At 36.6% G+C, this 6,000-nt stretch overlaps 1 long non-coding RNA gene across 2 annotated transcripts in view; it reads right to left on the bottom strand.

The window, feature by feature from the left end:
- Window positions 1–2,924: 2,924 nt before the first annotated feature.
- Window positions 2,925–6,000, bottom strand: part of LOC125269893 — a 51,925-nt gene continuing 48,849 nt past the window's right edge. For both annotated transcript variants that reach the window (XR_007185210.1, XR_007185211.1), the window contains one exon: window positions 2,925–3,836. This is a non-coding gene — a long non-coding RNA (uncharacterized LOC125269893). The remainder of the gene's footprint in view (window positions 3,837–6,000) is intronic.

Below are 6,000 nucleotides of genomic sequence, written 5' to 3'. Positions count from 1 at the left end.
AGCATTAACTGGTAATTTTTAGGATTCTTTTTCAAATCAACAGAGAAATAACAGTTATTTTCTGAAAGCTCAGAACAAGCATGATCTTTGTGTATGTGCAATATGGATGATGTTTTCATTAAATGACACTTGTAATTGTTTAATATAAAGGCATCACAATTATTTAATAAGCTATGTCACAAATATTATCAATCATTAGTTATTCTTTAATCTTCTCTTGTACATTCTACACTTCCTTCTTTCCTTTCATCCCTCCTATTCATCTCTCTTCTCCTCATCCTGTCCCTTGTAAGAGCACCTCTGTGTGGCCGTTCTGACGTACATGTTATTAGTCTGAGTTAGGCTGCAGAGATGTGGGAGAATATTTGATTCACAGCAGCTGCACTCTTTACTGTGGAGTGTACAGATGGGGGTGCACCTGCGTCCCTAAGTCTTTTCACATCCACACACTCTCACACACATTACGTATGCGTAGTACACATGCAGCTATACACAAACACATGAACTCAGGCACATACACATGTAAATGTACAGATTCTTAAATAAAAAAAAAAAAAAAAACCTTATTTACATTTATCACATGTAGCATTTTTTCATGTTCATTTATTCTCTGTATGTAGATCATGAGTACCCTTTCATAGATTCACTCGATGGTGTCTCAGTAGCTGATGCTATGGGAACACCCTCCAGGTGTGATGATTGTTTGAAGCCCTTGTGGTTTGAATTGCTCTTGTAGTTCTTTGATGTCATACACCAATCAGTCTGCACAGCGCTGCATCAAGTCGAATACACCAAAACTCTGTGAAGAAAGAAAGGCAATCGACTATTTACATTTTTAGTAGAAAAGGTTGTTGTGTAAATACTCCCTCAATCAAAATATATTTATATTTACATATACCTGGATTTACTTTTTTTTTAAAAACGTGACGTAAATATGTGAGAGCTGTACCGACACATATGACTGTGCATACATACTCTTTTAGTAGTGTATGTGATTTAGCGTCATAATAGCCAAGCAATTATATAAACACAATGATTAAAAACTCAGCTTTTCATTTTTACACGACAATGATATACTAAAAACAGAAAAGTTTTACCTTTGTGTTTTTTTGTGTACAGGCGACAACATTGTCAAAACGATCCCCATTCACACAGATCTGCAAAAAATGACTAAAACTGCTGTATTATGCATGGCAGGCCAGTGCAACATCACTTCATTGCACTGAAACACTATGCACCTGTAAGACTGAACACGTAAAACGCATTCTCATGGTGTCATAATTTTCACAAATTCACATCTTTGTAGTTTACACGGAGACGATAACGGTATCATATTCAAAAATTTGCACTTTGAAACCCATTTTCAAAAGTTTGCATTTTCAGGCCCCCAAAACACCATTGTCGTGTAAATTAAAGCCTAAAACACAAAGGGGCGGTTTCCTGGACAGAGATTAAGCCAAGTCCTAGAATAAAATGGCCCTTTAAACCAGAATAACAGAAATTTGCTTTCTCTGTCATGGTTTAAGGAAGACTAGAGCTACTCCAGGACTAAATTGAGGCTTAAATTAAACCTACCCACCGGCAGGTTTAACTTCAGATTTAAAGTTTCAAAGAAGACTCATGTATTACTTGGATATATATCGATGTTGATATACACTATATATAGCAATATATATATATATATATATATTTTTGGTGCTGTTCACTTTATTTAAACAATTTATTTTGATTGAACACCATTGTTTCTGGTTCAAATGTGATTGCTTCATGTTAAATTGACTTAAAAGAACGCACTTGATGTTTTCATTTTAAAATAACGTGTTTTAGTCAAGTAACCCAATCAAACAGGACTTTCACTTCCCATCATGCTTTGCACCGGGCTGAAGTTGGAGAGTAAATGTTGAAAAAGTGTTATTTTATGCAATATTTAGAAAGATGAGAATATGGAGAGACTTCTTACTGTTTAATGTTCTATTATGTAATTTTTTTTATGTTGTTAATGGTTTTTTGGTGATTACCACTGTGGTAAAGTGTTGAGTTTGTGCTTGGGTTGAGGACCTGCTAAGGACCTGCTTGGGTTGAGGACCTGTTTTTTTTGTTTTGTTTTGTTTTTTAAATTTATAAATACATATATAATGAAACCACCACTATGATAGTGCTTTGGATCAAACCCGTATCATTTCTAGACTGCCAACACCGATTATCACATATGTAAATAGTTATGTTTAGTTTGTTGCTATGTAAAGGACAAAACAAAATAATTAATAATCATATGATTATTATATATTTAGAATTCATCTATTTAAAGGGAATTCATTACAAACAGATTTCAAGGCATTTCTTCTTCTTCTTTTTTCTTTTTTTCCACAGCAGATGTATTTTGCTTGCTTTAAAATGTCTCTTGTTTAGTTAAGTTTTTATATTGGAGTCTTTTTGCTGCCATTGTTTTCCTTGGATTTGCTTCTCTGTTCCATGCAATTTTAAGCTTTTTTTGGTTCATTCCATGTTTTACCGGCAACCTCTCATGCTAATTCAGATTATCACAGTTGGATTTAAATTAATCTAGTTAATTTTAATTTAGGACTCCATAGTCCAGGTTTTAGTAATCTGAATTTAATCAGTGTTTCTGAAAGCCATTTTTTAAACCACGATTAACTATCCTAGATCCTATCCTGGCTTAATTTAAACCCTGTCCAGGAAACCGCCCCAAAGAGTTTCCATTTTTAGTTGAAAATGGTGTCGTGTAAACGCTCCCTCAATCAAAATATATTTAATATTCATCCAGGTGCAAATACTTTCTATTAAAATTGCAGTAGGCGATTCAATACAGATTTTTTATTTTTTTTTGTGAATTGCAAATTCATTAACTTCATTAAAATGCATAGAACCTATGCAGTACTAACTTTCCAGTACTGTATGTGATGGCAGTGATGCTTTACAGTATCTAACACTGTACTTTTGCAGAGTAAAAGATAAATATTGACAGGTGATTGGGAGATGGGTGTTATTTGCTTCATTCTTCCTTTTTCTTTTTTTTTTTTTATCTGTTTATGAATGAACACATTTTGAATTGACCTTACAACAGTTATATTACTATTATTGTCAGCATACAGAAGGAGACAACACAGGTAATATCATTTACAATGTTTATTGACATTGGTAGCTGGGATCAGGTGAATCAAAGGTGAGTATATGGAATGTAAATCGTTGGAAAGAACTTAACTCTGTAGTAACAGTCTCTGTTTCTTTGTAGAGATGGATGGGAAGCAGTCGGATGATTAGGATAGGATCTACGAGGATGAATGACGGTGAGAACAATGTATGTGGTGATCGTCTTGGAGATGTGTCAGGTGACCAGGGATGCGGCGGCAGCTCAGGGAGCCAGGGAGGCACCAGCTGTTCAGGGAGCCAGGGAGGAGCCGGCAGCTCACGGCCATTTTGGCTGAGGGCTCAGGCGCAGCAGCCCTCACAGGCTAGACTCTGAAATGGCGGCCATGACGGGACGAGACTCTGGAATGGCGGCCATGACAGGGCGGGACTGATGACTTTCTCTCTCTGGAACTGATGTGGAGATTTCTCATACTGGAATGGATTCAGAGATTACATCCACTGGAATGGACTCACGGACAGGAACTATCTCAGGATTGGACTCTAAAGATAGGGACCGGAGAATGGGGAACTTCTTTAAAGCAGTCCGAACAGAAATGAAGGAAGGGTCCCTTACTTTTGCTGTTAGGTCCGCGCTGTTCGAAACAGATTTCCTTGCCTGAGGAAAGACTGGTGACTCATGGCTGTATCTTGTCAGGGGGCTTGGTTTAGTGGAGAGAGACGATGACCTGGGAAGAATAAATTGGGAAGATTGCCACTGTGGGATCTCATCACCACTAGTCAAGTCACATTTATTTAAATAGCACTTTTTACAATGCAGATTGTGTCAAAGCAGCTTTACAGTCAATGTTCCCTCTAAGCTGCGCGCGTATGCGGCCACGCACTTCTGAAGCCACGGCCGCACAGAATAAATAATTGCCGCGCAGAGGACAGACATGAAAATCATGTGTGAGGAATCCATTTGATTGTAGTAGTTTAAATGAGAAATAATTGCAGTGCTCTGGACAACCGCTATAGAGTTATTGTCGCTATAGAGTTAGAACCGGTGAATGCAGTTTACAGGTTTCATAGAGAACGATTGAGCATGTGTGAGCGGGCCTGAGCCAAATCAGTCGAGGTAAGAATACTGTAATGTTTGCGGACTAAATATCTCAACACGAGAGGCAACGCGAAACGAAAAGAAATGTGAAATAAAATGCCATGTTTTAATGAAAAATGGTGGAAATAACGGATGATGGGCACAGAATGGTAAAACAAATTTACAATCACACACCCACCACAGGTGTAGCTTGCAAACTCAAAATACATCAGTGATATACCTCAGTTTAAATAGATTTTTGTGTGTGTGGTGGTGTGGGTTTCAGGGATGTTTAGATAACTATAAAAGAGTTAACGTTCAATTTTCTTAAAAATATTTAGCCATCAGATCTGTTTAAATGCTTCAGTTGTTTTCACTTTATAATATATTAAAACAAATGGAAGCATAACTGTATAATACATAATATAATACTGTATATCAGTTTAAATACTTAAATATTATATTATATTTTATTATATTGTAAGCCTAATAAAAAAAAAAAAAAAAAAGATCTCACAAGGGGATTGTTTAGGGCTCCTTGCCACGAAAAATCTTGAAACCTCCTGGTATATAAAATCTGGGAAATTCATAAGCAATAAACATGTAATTTTGATAGTTTAACACTGCCTGTTGCTAATAATTGACTGTACAAAAACACATTATGGTTGTTCCAAACCATCACTGTAACTGCTCATATTATATTATTATAAAGAATTGAACTGTCCTGCAGGAGGACAGAAATTATTTTTTAATAGAATTTCTTGGTAAAGACTGGTACAGTTAATACAGCAATGTGAAAAAATCTCAAGTAACCTAAAATTAACCTAAATGCTTAATTTAGTGACTGAACTGCTTGTTTTCAAACATATTATTTAATATATCACTAAGTTACATCAAGGCACATTAAAGTTAAATGTTACAGTTGCATGATAAAACGTTTTTTTTGTGTGTGTGTGTGTGTGTGTGTGTGTGTGTGTGTTTACGTTCATTGTACAGGTCTGATATAAAGTATGTTTTTGCTCAGGTGACCAAAATGTGCACTCAACAGAGAAAAGTTTTGCTCATCGAGAAAAAAGAAATTAGAGGGAACATTGTTTACAGTGATAAACAGGAAAATAAGAAAACAGTGTCATTGTCCAGCTTAAGTACAGTATTGATTCATTCCATTGTAAAAATCATTAGTTAATAATTTAGTTCATTTATCGATACAGCAGCTCTGGAGAAAACAGTGATGTCATCGTCCAGCTCAGTTCAATTTGCATAGAATGGTGTCAATTGCAGACAGATCAAAAACATTGTTGAATGCAAGTTGAATGTCAAGTGTCCCCAACTAAGCAAGCCAGAGGCAACAGCGGCGAGGAACCCAAACTCCATCAGATGACAAAAATGGAGAAAAAAAAAAAACCTTGGGAGAAACAAGGATCAGTCAGGGGGCCAGTTCTCCTCTGGCCAACAACGAACAGTGCATGATTATGATTTAGGCAGCATTACGGGTCGTAAATCAGATTGGGATCAGAACAGTCAAAATATTGATTCCAGTTTCATCTGGTTGAAGAACGGATTCATCACGCCGGTATGGAAATGGTTTTGTTGAGGATCTGTGCCACTGGCTGTCATGTCGATGAGGCCTTTGCAGGGTATAGTTGACACAATCTCTGCTGACACTTCAGGGATGCATTGTGGTCATGTCTAGGTACAGGTCTTACCAGGAACTGGTAAACCTTGGGATAAACAGACTAATATTAGTGTAGATACCATTCTTCTTATAATGTAACGTGTACATCAGGTGTTATAGGAAGTGTTTCCGGTTCCGG

The sequence above is a fragment of the Megalobrama amblycephala genome, linkage group LG6, assembly GCF_018812025.1.
Source record: "Megalobrama amblycephala isolate DHTTF-2021 linkage group LG6, ASM1881202v1, whole genome shotgun sequence".
In the NCBI taxonomy this organism is placed as follows: Eukaryota; Metazoa; Chordata; class Actinopteri; order Cypriniformes; family Xenocyprididae; genus Megalobrama; species Megalobrama amblycephala.
Note: the sequence above shows the minus strand (reverse complement) of the source record. Positions and strands in the feature narration are given on the sequence as shown.